The following is a 22679-nucleotide window of genomic DNA, read 5'->3' on the forward strand; positions in this document are numbered from 1 at the left end:
GTGAACTGCAATTGTGTAGTTATTTCATACACTGAACTTCAGATAGAAAATATCACATTTAAATGGTACATTTTAAAAGGACTCAAATTGTGCATGTGTGTGTGTAAAGGTTGTGTCAGCATTGCATAGAAGCTATGTGGATGGTTAGATAAGAAATATGGAATCGTATACCACATGCATAGATAATGACTTTCCAACAATTAAAAATGAGATTTTTTTGAAAATAATAAACCAGAACATTTAAAAATCTTTGTTTTTTAAAGTTCATATGTGATCATTTACACTGTTACCTGTTTTCTTCACAAGAGCTTCTAAAAACTGTTTGAAAATATGTTTGAATTTTTATTTGCATACTAATATTTGAATGTTGCCTAATTTATATATTTCTCAGTAGAACTTACATTAAAACAATGATTTTGTTTTTTAACAAGGAAAATATTCTTAAAGATATCAAGGTGTTAAATTATCACTATTATTTGTAATAGAAACACATTTTAAACAACCTAAATGTATATTACAAAAAGAATAGTTAAATAGGGATATATCTGTGTTATGGAATAACCTAGACACCACTAAAAGTAATGATATAGATCCATATATGTTGACATGAAAAGCATATTTGATATATTGATAAATTGTTTCTTTGAGTGAAAATTATCCTATTTGGATAAATATAAATTACACATCTGCAGGGCTGTAGCATTGTGCAACCCCAGCAGGTATGTAATTCAGTAGCATCAGTATTATATATGCATTATGGGTGTTTATGCATACAAATGCATAGTTAAAAGAAATTATTAGCACTTTAAAAATGTATTTATACTTATGTAGAAAAAGTTATAGTAGTAAACAGTGCAAATTATTAACAGTAGAAACCCTTAATAGGTAGGATGGTGGAAAGGATAGAGATGAGGGTAGTTTTGCTTTTCATTTTTGCCTTAAACATCTCTGTACTGCTTGAATTTTCAACTGAGTTTGCATTAACTCCACAATATATTTTTAAATATAATTGGAATTCTACTTTGTGAATTGTATGTCTGTTTAACTCATGTTCTTTACCTTTAATCATTGACTTCTACAAGGACTTCACAAAGATGCCATACTTCCACCAGTTAAAGAAAGCACAAAATGAGAAAGAAGCAAAATAAAGAAGTAAGGAAACTAAAACCAAACCTTCTCTTAGGGATAGCACCTTTTGTGTCAAGCTTTGAGATTAGATGGTAAAAGCTATCTTTTGACTTCTTTCTTTCCTGAAGTTGTCCGACTTGAATAATCAACTCCAAACTCTTGCATGTCCTACAAAGTTACCCTTTGCTCTACATTCCTTCTAAAACACTAGCCTGTTTTCAGGCTAGCATCATCTCGCTTACACTTAGTAGCTTCTTCACTTGTTTCCCTGGCTTCTACTTCTTACCTTGGCAATCACCCCTAATACATTGCTATAGTGTTAGTTTCCTGAATCATAGATTAAATCATGTTATTAAACTTATCAACGTATTTCTGGACTCTATCATTCACAGAATAAGTTTCAAATTTCTAGGCATAACATCTAGGATATGTCCTGATGCCAAATTGCTTATTAGCATGACTTTTAAACTGCACCCATTCAATAATTTCCAAATTTCCATAAATATAACACACTCATGCTGCTAAGTCTCTTTACTATGTAGTTAAGTTCTCTTACTCTCTTCATCACCACAAATATCACTCTTTCTAGGAAGCAAATTATTTTATACGACAATGGAATTAAACACACCAATTCTCCTACAGGACTTTGCTTGATGTATATTAAAGATCTTATTTCACCTGCACTCATCTTGGTTGGTTATTTGTTTTGTTCTTCATTAAATAATCTGCTTCTTAGGTCCTACAATCAACTGATCTATGAATTCTCAGGATTCCTAATAAAATTGTGCTCTATGATTTGTTTGCTTTCTATGTTTGCTCAGTTGCTCAGTTGTGTCTGACTCTTTGCAACCCCATGGATTATTGCCCACTAGGCTCCTCTGTCCACGGGATTCCCCAGGCAAGAATACTGGAGTGGTTGCCCTTTCCTCCTCCAGGGGATCTTCCTGACCCAGGGATCTACCTGCAACTCCTGGACCTCCTACATTGCCAAGCAGATTCTTGACCACTGAGCCATCTGGGAAGTCATCTGGGAAGTCCCCGGGAAGCCCCCAGAATTCCTTTAGATACATACTTGCTAGAAAACTCAACTGGTGAGGTTGCTACATATGAACAAGGCTATATTAAAAATGTGTCACCTTAGTTCTATTCCAAAATAGGTTTATAATCTATAAAATCTGTTTTAATAGATTTGATATTTCCAACTATTTGGGGATTTGCATTGTTGTCCTTTTGATCCTCTAAAGGTATGCTATCCAGTAGGTAGTAAATAGACACACATCTATTTACATTTATACTTAAATTAATAAAAATTAAATAAAGAATGCACACCACAGTTTTTCTAGGCACATTTAAAAGGCTGTTTCATTATTATATAAATTTCCATAATCACAGAATTTTCTATTTGATGTGTTCCTCTAAAGTTTAAACTTAAATGCAAATTATCCCCTCTACACAGTTGGTGACATCTGATGGATAAATGGCATACTTTGCAACTGAATCTAAACATTGCTTTTACTTAAGTTGGATATATACATATGTATGTATATATATGTACAGCTAGCTTTCTAGGCAACTGATATAAAAACCAATATTTCTCTAATACTTGAAAACTAATTTTCAATAGCACAGTTGATGGCATATATCCTTTTACACATACAACACATACACTGGGAGGAGGGTGTAAGGAACTGACGATGCATATTTGTGAAATGCGTGTTGTCAAATGAAAGTCCCTGCTCCCTGTGCCAAGAAAATCTAACTATTCTGAATACTCTGTTGGCCAATTTAGCAGAAATGTCAAAGAAGGAACCAAGAAAGAATGGATGTTAAGAACTCAGAATAAAAAAAAAAAATCCACTTGTTTTCACCTCTTGTGTGGAAATGTCCCGTCCCTACAAGAAGTCATCCACAAGGTCATGACTTCAAGCATTTATACCATGGCATTTACTTTGCTCACTCTCCCCATATTTCAAGGCTCATGTTCAACTCTCCCACCCCCATTTTCTTCCTCACTGGTTAGGAAGTCTGCAAGTATGGAATGAAATTTTAAAAAAGGAAATACCTCTACTTGGGATGAAGACTGGCCTCTCTTTGATACAATATGTTGGATCCTGTGATAACTGCATTTTTTATGCAGACTTAATATATATTTGATCATCTAACAGAGAAGTTGAGACTTTGGCATCTGCTTGACAACCACCACTTTGCTGCCTCCATTTTTCATCTATAAAGAAACTTGCTGCCCTTTATGTTAACCAGATGAACTATATTTTTCATTTTGAAAAGATGTACCCCTGATGCTTTGATGCTGAGAGACTGCCCCATGACATTTTTTTCCTGCTATTAAGGTACTGTAGTTTTGATTTCATAGTTTTCAGCTGAGGTTCATTTAACAACGGAGAGAACAAAAATATAACAAAGGAAACAAAGGGTCAAATTGTTATTACTGCGGACATAATAACCTCTACCAACTGACCTTCAGTAATGGAGAGACTCCTTGGTGGGAAGAGGGTTTTCATGCTGACATTTTCCTGATAGAGAACTCTTGCACATATAATTAGTGAAGTGTATCACTTTATATTTAATATGAAGAGTATAAAAAAATCTTAGAAAGCTATATAACTAAGTAGTACTGTTAGCTTCTTTCAAAAGCAGAAGCAAAAAAGATGTAGGGGAAGGTGATTCCTTCAAAATTTTAGTCTAACAAATTTCCACAAGAATATTTGAAATCTATTTAACCCACAAAATTAATTTTCACTAATTACATTTACCAAGTTCACCTCTGCAATGCTCTTTTAATGTGAATAACATTTATTTTAGCACATTACATAAAATGTCAGGTATATATAAATTACAGTTGAATTGCTTTGAGAATAAGGTACTCTTAAATATATGTATATTAACACTAGCCACAGGTAAAAAATAGGGAAAAAAAACACCCTGTGTTTTTTCTACTTAGACAACTGATCTCTTATGACTAATATTCACTTTTATATAACTATATTTATATATAGAATATAAATATAGTTATATTCTGCAGAATTGCAGTACTTAATTTGAATCAGGGACCCAAATGCACAAATATTTTTCACCATTTTAAACCTCTTTATTTTCTGATCACTTTTTTCTGCATTCAGGCTTTTGTACCTTAACCATAATGTGAAACCTCAAAAGATTTCTCTCGGCAAAGTCTAAAGATAATTTTGTTAGAATGGCTAAACAAGTATATTCAAATGCATTTTCATGACTGAATTTTTATTAAGCAAGTTCAGTGTTCATGTTTTCCTTGCCTACATGAAAAATGTTATAGGATTTTTCTGAAAATAACATCATCTAGATAAAAATGTTGAAAATACCCCAAAACACATAAGGCTCATAAACAGCGAGGGAAGCAAGCGTGCCAGCTAATCTAGTTCACTATTCTCATAAAGGGCAATGGTGGCACTTTAGAGCCAGTACATCTATTCATTTTCATGGTAATAAAACCATTCCTGAAAGTGACTTTGTCCAGAGTAAGTGGCTCTGTGTTATAACATGATGTACTTCAGAGGAGAGTTGTCATAGATCACCAAATAATGTGACCATCTTATATCTCAATAAGTTCTCCATTCATTTAAAAATTTTTTACAAACTGAGACTATATTACGATTTTTTCCAAAATTTAGCTACTTTTTCAATGGAAGATGGTCTAATATAAATGCCATAATAGTCAACAAATGGAAAGAAATGCAGAGGAAATAAGTACTTCTCTGTTTTCATAAATATTGCATTTAAATAGCAAAAGAAAGCTAACATGCTATAAAATATAGAATACTGATGTAAAGAGTATTTGTTAAAAGTGAGGATTATGAAAGGAATAGTTATATGCATTCAGTGGATGTGACTTGCTCCTTTTATGAGAAGTGTATAATTTAATACACTTTCAAAATATGTTTATATTGTCAATTACATAACCCTCATTAAGGAGAGTCACTGAAGTACAAAAAAATTGGAACTAATTTTTAACATATGTTTACAAATGAATTCCTCATATGGATCACAAATGTTATATAGACTGATATTTACCCTAAATTTATCAAGTATTTGCATTTTCTGATTATAATTATATAGGATAGTTATACATTTGCATTCTCAAGGATATTTTATTATAAATCATAATCATCCACTCCACCAAAAATAAAAGAGAAATAGCAAATAACTACAAAGATAAAAGACTAGAGAGATATTAAAGGAAAAAGAATAAAAATGTTCCTAGATTTGTATTAAAACTTTAATTCTGCTCTTACTGCTGATTTAAAACAATAGGAGTCAGTACACCTGCAGTGTGAGTTCAGGGTTACTATGTGTTAACTTGGATTATAAAAGAGGCCAGGATAGGAAAATCATAAACTGGCAACACAGTGCTTCTGATTGGGTCATAGTTTTACCACACTGCTTACAAAATATAATTTTCATGGTTCATTGCAACACAATGCTAATTGAGCTCAGTCGTGATGGGTGGTTCAGAGACTAGACTAGTATAGTTCAGAGAATATTAAGACTAGTCACTCCTCTTCTTCCACCAGCAGACATAGTGAAGCCTAGCAGAAGGCAATTACTATATTCCTTCATCACATTTCTCTTGGTGCATGCATTACCTGGCGCAAAGACTAGTGGCTCCTATTGACTCACTTTGATAGTCTGTCTGAAAGTGGTTTATATTAAAGAGTTAGAAATGACTTCCATGTTGATCTGGTTTAAATATGCTCTTACATTTCAAAAGTTTATAATATAAAAAATTCTTCACATATTGACACCTTGTACCAAGTACATTCTTTAGGGTGGTACTAAAGAATGGGTAGTACTAAAGAATGTGCTAACCGTCTGACAATTGCACTGATCTCCCATGTTAGTAAGGCAATGCTTAAAATCTTGCATGCTAGGCTTTGGAATTATGCAAGTCAAGAACTTTCAGATGTCCAAGCTAGATTTAGAAAACGAAGAGGAACCAGAGTGTTGGTCATTTAATGGACCGGAACCTGGTGGTCTGGAGAGTTAGAGAGAGAAAGAGGCTGACATCCCCTGGTTTACGCCAAAAGCCGATAGAGCCCTGTTTTTAGGGCTCGCGCTGCGGCACGCAGGCACCAGGCGCCCTCTCGAGTGGGTGAAGGCGCAGTGTGCCTTCTCGAGAGGGTCTTAGAAGCCCAGGCAAGAAAGTGAGCTCAGCGGGCCTCTGCGCTCCAAGGAATTAGCCTGAAATAGAGAGAGAGAAAGACAGAAAGAATAGAAAGAAAGAAAGAAAGACACGGGGACCCAAGCTCTGATAGAGCAAAGGTGTTTTAGTCACCATGGTGTGTGCATATATACTGTCTTACAAGGTGGTTATTTTCAGCAAAGATAAAGATTGAAATTCCAGACTTACAAAACAGAAGACGATCCCTATCAAAGAGAGAGTTGCAAACAATCACCTTTTACCGTATGGCTCATAAAAAGGAAGAGGGTACTTATCACCGTAATGAGAAATGCCTGGATTCCTCAGCCCCGGGAAAGGCGTGCCTCTCCTCTTAATTCCTGAATTATTCAGGAATTAATAAGGGCCAGAGGGTTCCTGACAGATCCAAAACAGCACAAAGGAAGCCTCTTGTTAAATGCTTCCTGACACCAGAGATCAAATTGCCAACATTTGCAGGATCACTGAGAAAGTCAGGGAATTCCAGAAAAACATGTACCTGTTTCATTGACTACGCTAAAGCCTTTGACTGTGTGGATCATAACAAACTGGAAAACTCTTAAAGAAACGGAAATACCAGACCATCTTACCTGTCTCCTGAGAAACTTGTAGGTGGGTCAAGAAGCAACAGAATCCTGTATGGAATGACTGATTGGTTCAAGATGGAGAAAGGAGTACGACACAGCCATCTGCTGTCACCCTGTTTGTTTAACCTATAAGCTGAGCATATCATGAGAATGTTGGGCTGGATGAGTTACAAGCTAGAATCAAGACAGACAGGAGAAACACCAACAATCTCAGATATGCAGATGATACCACTCTAATGGCAGAAAGCAGAGGAACTAAGGAGCCTCTTGATGAGGGTAAAGGAGGAGAGTGAAAGAACTGGCTTAAAATTAAATATTTAAAAAAACTAAGATCATGGCATCCAGCCCCATTACTTTATGGCAAATAGAAGGGGGAAAGGTAGAAATAGTCACAGATTTCCTCTTCCTGGGTGCTAAAACCACTGCAGATGATGACTGCAGCAAAGAAATCAAAAGAAAATTGCTTCTTGACAGGAAATCTGTGACAAACCCAGATAGTGTGTTGAAAAGCAGAGACATTACTCTGCTGACAAAGGTCCATGTAGACAAGGCTATGGGCTTCCCAGTGTTCACATATGGTTGTAAGAGCTGGACTATAAAGAAGGCAGAGGACCTCAGAATTGATGTCTTGGAACTGTGGTGCTGGAGAAGATTCCTGAGAGTCTCCTGGACAAACCAGTCAATCTCAAGGGAAATTAACCCTGAATACTTGGAAGGACTGATGCTGAATCTGAAACTCCAGTATTTTGGTTATCTGATGCAAACAGCTGACTCATTGGAAAAGCTCCTGATGCTGGGAAAGATTGGGGGCAGAAGGAGAAGAGGGTATCAAAGGATGAGATGACTGGATGGCATCACTGATACAGTGAACATGAACTTGGGCAAATTCTGGGAGATGATGAGGGACATGAAGCCTGGAAAGCTGTAGTCAATGGGGTTGCAAAGAGACGCAACTGGACAACTGAACAACCACCAAGTACATTCAGTGCTATAAAGGTGCCTAACGTTTTGCTGCTGGAAAGTTCAAATGATTGTAAAATCTTAGCATATTCATCATTACAAAATTCAAACATTGTTTCATGTTTGCCTTCTGAAGAAATACTGAGAATTTGCTTCTATATTTGACAAGTCACAAAATATTTCAGATTATTTGAAAACAAGTTCTGTGAATGGGCTCTGCTGGTGGCTCAGCTGGTAAAGAATCCGTCTGTAATGTGGGAGACCTGGCTTCGATCCCTGGGTTGGGAAGATCCCCTGACTAAGGGAACATCTACCCACCCCAGTATTGTGGCCTGGAGTATTCCATGGACTGTATAGTCCATGGGGTCACAAAGAGTTGGACACGACTGAGCAACTTTCACACATGGTAGCTATAGTTTTGCTCCTCCACCTACTTCTTCATCTTGCATTTCTTTTAACATTTTCCTTGGAGGTCATATCTTGATGCTAGGTAGTATAGACCAGGCTTTTTCAAGCTCAGCGCTATTGACATTTCCGGCCAGAAATTACTCATTGTTGGACAATGTCCTGTGTATTACAGAATGTTCAGTAGCATCCATGGCCTCTAACCACCAGATTCCAGTACCCTCCTCTCCCCTTTGATGGCAACCAAACACTTCTCCAGATATTGCCAAATGTCTCCTGACAAGGTAATGACAGAGCATGCTTCCCTACAACCGTGCAAGAAGAATTCCTTGTCATCAGGAGAATTCATGGAGAAGTCTATTTGGGTTGATAAAGTCTGTGACTGACATCATCAACTCTGTCCCCAAATTATTGTTTTCTATTTATTAAGAGAAGCCTGATTGGTAGGAATATGTTGAAAACAAAAAATCCCCAATTTCCTAGGCAGACAGGAGAAGCAGTTGTGGCAAATGTAAAGCAAACAGAAAGTACTAGGTGATGCTTCTGGGAAAGACCTTTGAAAGGAAATTGTCTAGCATCATTTGTCTTGTCCCTTGTGTACTTCCTACCTAGGCTATAGGTACAGTGTTAAGTTTTAGAAGCCATGAAGACTAAGCAAGACTCTAAAATATTGGAGAAAGAAAATTTAAAAAATCCAGGCCCTTGATCATGTCCTTGGCTTATTCCTGCATCAGCCCAGGACTAGCTATTGCAGGTATCTTGTTGGCAGGATGAATAGTGGAAGGGAGTTTTTATTTTTTAATCCACTAGCTTTGTTTTGCCTTCTATAAAGGAATTTAATTTAATACAATCTTGGACTAATAGTAATAGCTTGGCTTAAGGAAAAAGTAAAACAGATGTCCATATTATAACTATCCCGAGTCTCTTTTCATGTTTAAGTTGTTTTTATATATACTTACTTTCAGCCATTCCACATTTATCCTATTTCACTTATAAGGAAGGTATTCTACTCAGTCCAAAATAGAATGATATAAACAAACAATATATTCCTTCAGGGAAATATTTAAGGATAAGGAAAACAGTTTTATGGGATTGCTTATTGTTATTGTTCAGTTGCTAAGTCATGTCCAACTCTTCTGCTACCCCATTGACAGCAGCCCTCCAGGCTCCTGTGTCCATGGGATTTCCCAGACAAAAATACTGGAGTGAGTTGCCATTTGCTTCTCCAGGGGATCTTCTCAACCCAGGAGTCAAACCCAAGTCTCCTGCATTGGCAGAAGGATTCTTTACCATTAAGCCATGAGGAGTTGCTAGTGTCTTGTTATAATCATGTGCAAATTATCAGAAGAAAAGTATTAGACAGGATAGGTGATAACTTCAGTAAGAAAGATGAAAAACAGTAATAATAAGACAATAATAAAATGTCAATATTGAATCATTCAAAATGTATGATAAAAACAGGAGTGGCTGTTACTGGAAAAATCATAATTTTTAATCTGTGTGACCTCACCATCATATATAAAAGGAAATAAAACAAAACCTAAGTTTAAATTTTCCCAAACTGACTGTTGGCTATACATTTGATTGGTCTTTAACTGTACTGGCATGTATGTCAAAGACCAGAGTATTTTCAAGTGCCGTTAGGTTCAATTTGTTGTTGTTGTTTCATAATATTTTATATCTTCACCCCCAAAGACCTTTGCTGAGAAACCAACAAATGCTGAGAAACCAACAGATAGGCTGTTTGGAAAAAGCTTCCTACTAAAGAATCCCTGACACATGTGTGGATGTGCTCCTGACTTCCCTTGTGCATATCTTACTGATTGCATTCCACTCACTCCCATCAGCAGATTTGCTTCACGAACACTAGACTGTGTCATTAGTTATGACTCATCAGTTGTGGCATAATCATATCAATTCATGCCCAATGTCTTCTGTCCTCATTTAAATACAAATTTTTCTTCTATTGCCAAGCTATCAAATATGTTTAATTCACTGAGTCTTGTAATAAAATGTGAAACAGCACAGTCTTCACTCAGCAGCAAGATAAAAAAAAAAGTAACATCCAAATTACTGAATGCAGTTTTCTGATATACTTCTTGCTTGAAAACCTAACAACTATGCCATCATGTATGTGTGTGTGTGTGTGTGTGTGTGTGTGTGTATGCACATATATACATATATATCTGATTATAGTTAGTAACATGAGTAAAAATTTATGAAAAAAATCAGGAAATTGTCAATCATATCATTGTTGTTTTTTTTTTTGGCCCAGATACTCTGGAATTGATACAGAATGTAATAAGTCCTGATGATTCTCTCAATTAGTAATGCTTGAATTCCCACCTACTGAAGGTAAAGAAACTCCACCCTTTTGAATCTGAAAGTCCAACATACTATAGTAAGTGGAATTTCTTTATTTGTAATGCTGACAAAGGTCCATCTAGTCAAAGCTATGTGTTTTTCCAGTAGTCATGTAAGGATGTGAGAGTTGGACTATAAAGAAAGCTGAACACTGAAGAATTGATGCTTTTAGTCTTCTGTGGAAATTATAAGAATCTTCAGCAGCAATGAGCATCATTTAAATGTGCATATGTGTATGTTTATATATCTGTACAATAAAATACTACAACCTAAAAAACAAACTACAAAAATACTACAAACTACAAAAAAACAAAATACTACAAACCTAAAAAGTTGATGATAGGAACAAGCCCAGATCCAAATATTAGGGTTGTCAGACTTTAAATGCTTGTGATTCAATAAAGAAACTTAAGGAAACTCTAAGCATAAAATTGTAATCAAAACTAGGAAATAAATAGGCCAAATAGCACTTACATGCAGTGACATACATTTAGAGTTAACTAGAATTAACTAGTAAATAGAATTCCAGAAGGAAATAAGAGCTATAATGGGTAATAGTCACTTTTAAACAGATAAAGGCTTAGAAACTTTAAGTGATGAAAAATTTTAAGTCATGTATTCAGGAAATAATGCAATGAATCAAGACAAATACAGAGATAACCATATAGCTCCTAATTTAAAACTAAGGAAAACTAACGAAAAAGATTCTATAATAAAAGTAGTTCTAGAAAAAGACACATTACTTACAAAGGAGTGACAATATGATAGACATGATTTTTCAAAACTTTGTCACACACATGCAAAAACTGTAGGTCCCATTGTTTCAACAGAGAATTCTTCAAAACATTTAAGAAAGAAATAAAAAAAAAAATTAAACATATTTCCAGAGATAAAAAGGAAACACTTCTTAGTGTGTTTTATGAATCTCACATAACATTAATTTAGAAACTTGAGAGAGAATTAAAGACCAATCCTTGTTATGAACAAAAATGCCAAAATTCTAAATTAAATATTGTACAACAAATCCAGCAATATATAAACTATCAACATTGTAGCATTTGCTAAAGAAATGAATATGTTTCCATATCCAACATTTGACATATCACCTTAGTAGTATAAAGTAGAAAAATTATATGTAATTCTCCATAATTGAAAAACAACAAATTCTAAATGTTACTCATGGTAAAAACTATTAACAAAACTATGAGTGAGGAAACAATCCCTAATTTATTAAATAAATTCCTAATTTGTTATTTAGGGAAAGAATTCCTAATTTATTAAATGCTATTTTTGCAAAATGGCCATAACAATCATCGTTTGTAACAATGACATACTGGTCGTTTCCCTCTTAAAACTGAGAACAAGAAAATTATAGCCTCCTATTATCAATTTTGTTCAACATTTTACCTGATTGTATGGACAGCAGAAAAGGCAAGGAGGAAAAAAATGTAAGAACTTTAAAGGAAGAAATGAAACTATTTTTAACAGAAAATCTTAAATAATCACAAATAAACTATATTAATATATGTATATACACACACAAAGTAGTTAGCTATAAGATAGAGCCATCAATTGTATTTCCATGTACCAAAAAAATAAAATTTGAAAAAATTATTGTACTAATATTAGTATAAGAATCAATTATCTAGAAACTAATCTATTAGAGTATAACACCTCAAAACGGAAACCTAGAAAGCATTATGCAGAAATTTTTGTAAAGCAAGATATCAGTTACCTAGAACAGGACAGGAAAAAATTATCCTAGGAAGGAGTTGAGAGGGATTCTGGATTGCAGTAACATTTAATTTCCTAATATATGTGATTATTACTTATGTTTATTGTAAAATTCTAGTCTATTTTTCTTTTCATTTTGTGATAGCTATTGAAATGCTTATTATGTTCTATTCACCAAGATATATGTTATTATTTGTGAATATTTTTTATATTCATGTGAAATATCAATAGAACATTTATTTTAAAAATAAAATAACAATAAATTTTATTAAACACTCTAGGATTTGAACATTCTATATCTTTTGACATGCCATCTGTATTGATTTTCTTATTTGAATGCTTTGTTCAAAAATATTTTCCATATGTTTTATATACCAAGCCAGTTCAGGCTGAATGTGCCTGGGAATATTTTTTTTAATATTCTCAGAGTTCTATATCATTTTACTTGGACATGAACTTCTGCATCAGAGTTGTTTTCCCTCAATACTTTAATAATATCCCATTATCTTCTTGCAACCAGGTTGCAGGTATCAAAACTTGATAGAAAGCTAATTTTCAGTCCATGGTAGGTGATCGACTCTTGTTCTTTTGTTGTTAGAATTTTGTTTTGATTTAACTTAATTGAAATAACTACAGAAGGCACATCCTTTTAAGAACACACAGGATGCTTTACAAAATAAAATAACCATATGTTGGCCATAAAGCAAGTCTAAATAGATTTCAAGGTATTTAAATCACTCAGATATGTCCTCTGGCCAAAACACCTGGAAACAAAGCATCATATTTTATTTCTTTGTTTCAAATTCTACAGAGTATAGATGTCTAATTTCTCTTATTTCTGACAGATGTCATGTAGTGTTAAATCGGTTTAACTCCTTCTGGCCTCTTTGGTCATGGCCTTACAGCTTTTGTTTTTGTTTGCTTTTATTGTTCTTATTTATTCTTTTGGTGAAAGCCCCCCCTTTTTTCTCCCCTCTCAGATTTAATGTTTACTTGTTTCTATTTCTAAAGTACTATTGACACTGACCAAGCTAATATATTTAATAATTATATCCATCTCTCATCATTCTCTCAACCTTAGGTTAAATTTTTTCACAGTTGACACTGATGGTTAATTTCTTCCAGTGCTTACATTTACTATGCCTCAGAGAATAGTGAGAAACACACACACACACACACACACACACACACACACACACACACGTGGGCTCCCCAGGGAGTGCTAGTGATAATGCCAATGCAAGAGACATAAGAGACATCAGAGACATGAGTTCAATCCCTGGGTCGGAAAGATCCCCTGGAGGAGGGCACAGCACTCCAGTATTCTTGCCTGGAGAACCCCCACAGATAGAGGAGCCTGGCGGGCTATAATCCATGGGGTCGCAAGAGCTGGACATGAGCAGCTCTTGTGACTAAACAACAACAAACTTTTCATTGACTTCTACCAATATCATCTAATTATTACTGGGAGGTATTCATATACTTTGATATAATCGTACTTCAGTTTGTGGGCCATCTGCTTGGTGGCTCTAAGTTGGGGCTAATGGTGACCTCTTCCAAGAGGATTTATGTCACATACAGCACCTCCCAGGTCTGTCGCAGCCAGAGCCTCTGTCCCTGCAGTGGCCACTGGTGATCCGTGCCTCCTCAGGAGACACTCAAACACTCAAAGGCAGGTGTGACTCAGTCTCTTGTGGGGTCTGGGGCACACAGGGTTTTGTTTGAGCCCTCTGAGAGTCTTTGGAGGATATGGGGTTTGATTCTAAAAGTGATTTTGCCACTCCTACCATCTTGTTGGGGCTTCTCCTTTGCCCTTGGATGTAGGATATCTTCTTTGGTGGGATCCAACATTCTCTAGTCAACGGTCGTTCAGCAGCGAGTTGCAATTTTGGAGTTCTCACAGGAGAAGATGAGTGTACTTTGACTCTGCCATCTTGACAATCCACTTCTGCAGAACAATTATATCAAAGAAGTTCTCCCACTGTTGCAAACATTCCAGGGCCCACAACAGATTCCCCAACTTGGGGATCTGGCAAAGGGACTGAGAAAACCAAGGGAATTTGACTTTGAAGGCCACTGGAATTTGATTATAGAACTTACACAGGATTGGGGAAAGAGACTCTTGGAGGACATGAACAAAACCTTGTGTGCACCAGGACCCAAGAGAAAGAAGCAGTGACCCTAAAAGAGAATGAGCCAGACTTGCCTGTGAATGTCCAGGAGTCTCTGGTGGAGGCATGGGTCAACATGGCCTGCCATGGGTCACAGGCATTGAATACAGTAGTCCTAGGAACTGCAGGGTATGCTGGCAAAAGTCCTTTTGAAGGAGGTCACCACTACTGCCATTACCCCACTCCTCACCATAGTATGGCCTCAGGCCAAACTATAGGAAGGGAACACAACCCCACCCATCAGCAGAAAATTGGATTAAAGATTTACTGAGCATGGCCCCACCCATCAGAGCAAGACCTAGATTCCCACACAGCCAGTCCCTCCCATCAGGAAGCTTCCACAAGCCTCTTATCATTATCCATCAGCAGGCACAGACCACAGTGTTGTCTAACTCAGTGAAACTATGAGCCATGCCCTGTAGGGCCACCCAAGATGGGTAAGTCATGGTGGAGACTTCTGACAAAACATGGTCCACTGGAAAAGGAAGTGGCAGACCACTTCAGTATTCTTGCCTTGAGAACCCTGTGAACAGTATGAAAACGCAAAAAAGATAGGACACTGAAAGATGAATTTCCCAGGTCCATAGGTACCCAATATGCTGCTGGAGAAGAGTGAAGAAATCGCTCAGGAAAAAATGAAAAGGCTGAGCCAAAGCAAAAGCAACACTCAGTTGTGGATGTGATTGGTGATGGAAGTAAAGTCTGATGCTGTAAAGAACAATATTGCATAGGAACCTGGACTGGTATATCCATGAATCAAGGTAAATTGGAAGTGGTCAAAAAGGAGATGGCAAGAATGAATATCAACATTTTAGCAATCAGTGAACTAAAATGGACCAGAATGGGTGAATTTAATTCAGATGACCTTACATTTACTACTGTGGGCAAGAATCCCTTCCCTTATGAAAAACTGAGTAGCCCTCAGTCAACAAAAGAGTCTTAAATGCAGTACTTGGGTACAATCTCAAAAATGACAGAATGATCTCTGTTCATTTCCAAGGCAAACCATTCAAATATCACTATAATCCAACTCTATGCCACAACCACTAATGCCAAAGAAACTGAAGTTGAACAACTCTATGAAGTTTGACAAGACTTTCTAGAGTTAACACCAAAAAAGATGTCCTTTTCATCATAGGGGACTTGAATGCAAAAGGAGGAAGTCAAGAGACACCCAGAGTAAAAGGCAAGGTTGGGCTTGGATTACAAAATGAAGCAGGGCAAAGGCTAACAGAGTTTTGCCAAGAGAAAACACTGGTCATAGCAAACACCCTCTTCCAACAATACAAGAGAAGACCCTACACAAGGACATCACCAGATGGTCAATACCGAAATCAGATTGATTATATTCTTTGCAGCTGAAGATGGAGAAGTGCTATACAGTCAGCAAAAATAAGACCAGGAACTAACTGTGGCTCCAATCATGAACTCCTTATTGCCAAAATTCAGACTTAAATTGAAGAAAGTAAGGAAAAACACTTTACCATTCAGGTATGACCTAAATCAAATCCCTTATGATTATACAGTGGAAGTAAGAAATAGATTCAAGGGATTAGATCTGATAGAGTGCCTGAAGAACTATGGGCAGAGGTTCATAACATTGTACAGGAGGCTGTAATCAAAACAATCCCCAAGAAAAAGAAATGCAAAAAGGAATGATTGTCTGAGGAGGCCTTACAAATAGCTGAGAAAAGAAGAGAATCTAAAGGCAAAGGAGAAAAGGAAACATATACCCACTTGAATGCAGAGTTCCAAAGAATAGCAAGGAGAGATAAGAAAGCTTTCTTCAGTGCTCAATTCAAAGAAATAGAGGAAAAATAATAGAATGTGAAAGAGTAGAGATCTCTTCAATAAAATGAGAGATACCAAGGGGATATTTATGCAAAATGGGCACAATAAAAGACAGAAATGGTATGGGCCTAACAGAAGTAGAAGATATTAAGAAGAGGTGGCAACAATACATTGAAGTATTATACAGAAAAGATCTTCATGACCCAGATAACCATGATGATGTGATCACTCACCTAGAGCCAGACATCTTGGAATGCAAAGTCAAGTGAGCCTTAGGAAGCATCACTATGAACAAAGCTAGTGGAGGTGAGGGAATTCCCGCTGAGCTATTTCAAATCCTAAAAGATGATGCTCTGAAAGTGCTGCACTCAATATGCCAGCAAATTTGGAATACTCAGCAGTGGCCACAGGACTGGAAAAGGTCATTTTTCATTCTAATCCCAATGAAAGGCAATGGCAAAGAATGTTCAAACTACCACACAATTGCACTCATTTCACATGCTAGTAGAGTAATGCTGAAAATTCTCCAAGTTAGGCTTCAAGAGTATGTGAACTGAGAACTTCCAGATGTTCATGTTGGATATAGAAAAGGCAAAGGAACCAGAGGTCAAATTGCCACCATCCACTGGATATTCAAAAAAGCAAGGGAATTCCAGAAAAACATCTACTTCTGCTTCAGAGACTACGCTAGAGCCTTTGACTCTGTGTGTCACAACAAACTGTCGAAAATTCTTAAAGAGATGGGGCTACCATACCATCTCACCTGCCTCCTGAGAATTCTGTATGCAGGTCAAGAAGCCACAATTAGAACTGGACATGGAACAATGCACTGATTCCTAATTGGGAAAGGAGTTCATCAAAGCTGAATATTGTTACCCTGCTTATTTAACTGATGTGCAGAGTACATCATGCGAAATGCTAGGCTGGATGAAGTACAAGCTGGAATCAAGATATTCTGGAGAAATATCAATAACTTCAGATATGCAGATGACACCACCCTAATGGCAGAAATTGAAGAGGAATTAAGAGTCTCTGGATGAAAGTGAAAGAGGTCAGTGAAAAAGTTGGCTTCAAACTCAACATTCAGAAAACTAAGATAAAGACATCTGGTCCCAGCACTTCACAGCAAATAGATGGGGAAACAATGGAAACAGTGACAAACTTTATTTTCTTGGGCTCCAAAATCACTGCAGATGGTGACCGCATCCATGAAATTAAAACATGCTTGCTCCTTGAAAGAAAAGCTATGATCAACCTGGACAGCATATTCAAAAGCAGAGTCATTACTTTGCTACAAAGGTCTGTCTAGTCAAAGTTACGGTTTTTCCAGTAGTCATGCGTGGATGTGAGAGTTGGACTATAAAGAAAACTGAGCACTGAAGAATTGATGCTTTTGAACTGTGGTGTTGGAGAAGACTCTTGAGAGTCCCTTGGACTGCAAGGAGATCCAACCAGTCAAATCTAAAGGAAATAAGTTCTGAACATTCACAGGAAGGACTGATGGTGAAGCTGTAGCTTCAGTAATTTGGCCATCTGACTTGAAGAACTGACTCATTGGAAAAGACCCTGATGCTGGGAAAGACTGAAGGTGGGAGGAGAAGGTGATGACAGAGGATGTGATGGTTAGATGGCATCACAGACTTGATAGACATGAGTGAGCAAGTTCCAGGAGTTGGTGATAGACAGGGAAGCCTGGCGTGCTGCGGTCCATGAGGTGGCAAAGAGTTGGACATGACTGAGCAGGTGAACTGAACTGATCCTTATACTATTGATAACCTTATTATAGCTTACAACTTTTGAAAGTTTGTAAGAATATATTGAAGGATGTTTTATCTTTCTATTACTGGATCACACCTCTGAAATTATATACTAAGGGGTTGATTTGTGTACTTGTAAATAACAAAGAAATAGATTAGTGATATTATTAGAAAGAAATTTAAGAGGAAATATGTGTATCTTAAATTAATCTTTACTGAAAGATTATACATGAAATTGATACATGAGTACCAACATATAAAAGATCTGATTAGGAGAAGATTGGGACAAAAATATATTTGAATTTAAAACATAAATTTGAACTAGTTTATACCACTTTTGAGCTTATATCATTAAAATATAAATTTGAGCTTTGAGCTAGTTTATATCACTTTGGCCACCTGATGCGAAAACTGATTCATTGAAAAAGACCCTGATACTGGGGATGGTTGAAGGCAGGAGGAGAAGGGGATGACAGAATATGAGATGGTTGGGTGGCATCACCATCTCGATGAAGATGAGTTTGAGCAAGCTCTGGGAATTGGTGATGGACAGGGAAGCCTGGCATGCTGGAGGCTATAGGGTCACAAAAAGTTGGACATGACTGAACTGATATCATTTTGGAGGGGAAGAAGGTTTATTACCAATATTAAACTAAGTGAATTTTTAATAATTGAATGAAGTATCATGAGAAAAATGTCAAGAAAGAAATCAGTGAAAATATAGGTGATGAAAAAATTATTTGATTTAAAGTTAAATAAAACTTGTATATTTATTCAATGTAAGTAGGACAGAATTATATGATTTCAAGAATAGTATACAAAAAAGAGGGGCTTCTCAGGTGGCGCCAGTGATAAAGAACCCTCCGGCCAATGCAGGAGACATAAGAGATGTGGGTTCAATCCCTGGGTTGGGAAGATCTCCTGGAGGAGGCCGCTGCAACCCACTCCAATATTGTTGCCTGGAGAATCCCATGGACAGAGGAGACTGATGGGCTATGGGTCGCAAAAAGTCAGACACGACTGAAGTGACTTAGCACAGAATAGCATACACGAAAGAACAGATAAAATTGGCGCAAATGACTAACTGTTACACTATAATGTCAAATAGAATGGATAGTGAAATGAAAGTTGCTCAGTTGTGCCCAACACGTTGTGACCCCATATACTATACAGTCCATGGAATTCTCCAGGCCAGAATACTGGAGTGGGTAGCCTTTCCCTTCTCCAGGGGATCTTCCCAACTCAGGGATCGAAGCCAGGTCTCCTGCTTTGCGGGAGGATTCTTTACCAACTGAGCCACCAGGGAAACCCAAGAATACTGGAGTGGATAGCCTATCCCTTCTCAAGGGGACCTTCCCAACCCAGAAATCAAACCATGGTCTCCTGCATTGCAGGCAGGTTCTTTACCAATGGAGGCATGAAGGAAGCCCAGAATGGATAGAGTAGAAGTTAAAAGAAAAGGAGAAATATTCTTATGAGACCTGTTTACAGGCTATATATGGACTAAATATGTCAGAGAAACTTTTGTCATATGGTTGCTTTAATGTTCCAATCTCAACAAGAACAGTAAAAGAATATTAGGAGCAGTAATTATAATAAATCACTTAACATAAACATTCAATTTATAGCTACTGATAGGTTTTGAGTCCATGGTGCTAACCAGGCTTAGCCAACTTGCACTTGGCTGGGGCTGACTCCAAGTTCCTATAAAATGACCGGACTATGTGAAGGTGGAAAGATATGCAACTAAAAAGAAAGGAAAAAAAGCAAAGCAAAGCAAAATAACTAAAGTGATTTTAATCATTAAAGACAGGTTACAAAAACAGAAGGGTTTCAACCAGCTGTCCTCCTATCTGTTGCGCTTCAAGACAAGCTCAAGAATTTCTGTTAACCATCAGCTTCTCTTAACTCTGGAAGGTGGGGGTCATGGTTTCAATAGTTACACATGGTGTGTAAGTTCTAGAGATCTGCTGTTCATGATGTTGCCTATAATGTCAATACTGTACTGTGAACTCAAAATCATGTTAAAATATTGGATCTTGTCTTAAATGTTCTTACCACACACACACACACACAAAGTCAAACAAAATGATATAAAGGAAACTATTGAAGGTGATGTCTATGCTCATTACACTGATTGTGGTGGTGCTATCTTGGGTATATGCATGCATCCAAATTAAATTGTATTCAATAAATATGTGCTTTTTATACCCATTATACCTAAAAACTGTTTTGTTAAAAGTGAAGGTAAAATAAAGACATTTTAAGACTACACACACACAAAAAGACATTTGGGGGTAACTGACATATATGAAAAAGACAAAAAGAAGTTGACTAATATAACTAAGCTCGGGGTAATCTGACTTCAAGTAAAGGTGATTTCAGGGTCCAAGTGAAAAAGATTAGAATTCAACTTATTTTCCATTTGTTATCTCTCTTTTCACTGAGTTGGACCTATTTTCACAGAAACCCTCCTCTCATGTACAAGACCATACAGTATCTCACTTTGAAATTTGTGCTGAGGTAAAGCTTTCCATCTATTACAATCAAAATAAAAATTCTGCAACAGGTTCTCTTTAGCCCAAAGAGGGTTCTGACACTGGATTTTCCAACTCAGTGAGCACAGGCAAATGAGATAAACAGTAATTTGTGGCCCACTTATCAGTGATCTAGAATGCCTCACTTTGGGGGAAGCCTGGGGAGCAGATTAGATTCTGATTGCGAAGTGGAAGAATTTGAGTTATATAAATAACACTTTCTTTGAGATCACGTGCTCTAGAAACTTCCTGAGCAATAACAGCTCATTACTTCTTGGATTAACTCTGACTGAATCAAGATAATTAATAAAACATACTACTGTTTATATTAATTGCTCTACTTTCATACACTGTTGTCTCCAAGTACCAAGATCTAACCTGGAGTAGGGAATGGCAACCCACACCAGTATTCTTGCCTGGAGAATTCCATGGACAGAGGAGCCTGGCAGGCTGTCCTATATTTATTGCATAGGTTAAAGAATGCAATGGACTAACATAAGTAATTTTTCACTTCCCACTTATGAGAAACCTGATCCATCAGTTAGCCAATGTTTTATCATCCTTAATGATACTGCAAATATCCCTTCTCTGTAACTCAGAAAATGAGATTATATACCCAAAGTATCTTAAGCCCATCTGAACAAAGACACTGTATATATTCAGTATTATTTTATTTTAGATAGCATTTAGACATAAATGTTTGTATTTTTGCATAAAACAAACCAATTTCTATTTACATGGATGGAAGGAATATATATTTTAGAAGAAAGGAAATAAACAGACATTCAAAAATTCCTTCTAGCAAATTTAACTCATATTTTGCACAGGAGATGTACAGTATTTTATTATATAGAGAGATGAAGAGGCAATTTAAGTCAGATTGCTAATATTTGGGTAGTGTGACTACAGCAGAAGTGAAGTTTAGAATTCTTTGTTTATTTTTGTTTTTAAGTCAAAATACTGATTGAATTGTGCTTAATTATTTTTTTTCCAAAATACATAAAACTCAAGACAGATAATGTTTTCAAATGTGGGAAATAATTTGTTTTTCTTGTACTGATAATTAAAGGTTGTTGCAATCATTGAGAAAAATGACAGATTAAAAAAAATAATTAGCTATCCTTTATAGCAATGAAAACTTAAATCTGCAACTCGAAAGCAACAGAATAGCAAAGGTCCAGATCGTACCAGTGAGGTCTTATTTAGAATATAACATGCAGAGTCACTATGTGCTTTGTTTTTGTCTGAATTCTAACTCACTCTTTAGAAACTATGAAGATGGTAAACAAATCAAATAAGGCTTTTATTCTATCTTTGTCAAGTGATTTTAAGTATATTTAGCAAAACATAAGATAGCACAGGCTTCATAAGCAAAAATCATTTTCATATGTAAAAAATATTTCATGAAAATGATTCTTCTTTTGTATCAAATCACTATAAAAATGAGAAAGTTCATTTTAATATTCCCCATTGAATGATCCCCCGGTCTCTGATTCCAATTACAAGTTGCATGAAATTCAGAGAATTATATGACTAAGATTCAACAGAAGAAAAGGACTTTCTCTTTCCGACACGATCGACACTTAACTCTCAGTCAGGTATGTGGGTCAATCTAAGATTTTAACCTGATTATCATTTTATATGTGATTTCTTTGGTGATATATTTGGCTTTTACCTCTGAAAAGGTTAACTAAATGAAAAGTTTTTAAAAACTTACTGACAGATAATTTTAGTTTCTCAAATTTTATTTTCCATTATCTATTTTTCTAGATGTCATAGATAATGTAACAACTTTTTTTTTTAGTTCTAAATAAATAAAATTTATTGCATCTTTATGTATTAGTTGACTCATTTTTAAGATGTAATTATCTTTTTTTTTTATTATTATTATTTTTTTCCAGTGGGTTTTGTCATACATTGATATGAATCAGCCATGGATTTACATGTATTCCCAATCCCGATCCCCCCTCCCACCTCCCTCTCCACCCGATTCCTCTGGGTCTTCCCAGTGCACCAGGCCCGAGCACTTGTCTCAT

The sequence above is a fragment of the Cervus canadensis genome, chromosome 17 (assembly GCF_019320065.1).
Source record: "Cervus canadensis isolate Bull #8, Minnesota chromosome 17, ASM1932006v1, whole genome shotgun sequence".
In the NCBI taxonomy this organism is placed as follows: Eukaryota; Metazoa; Chordata; class Mammalia; order Artiodactyla; family Cervidae; genus Cervus; species Cervus canadensis.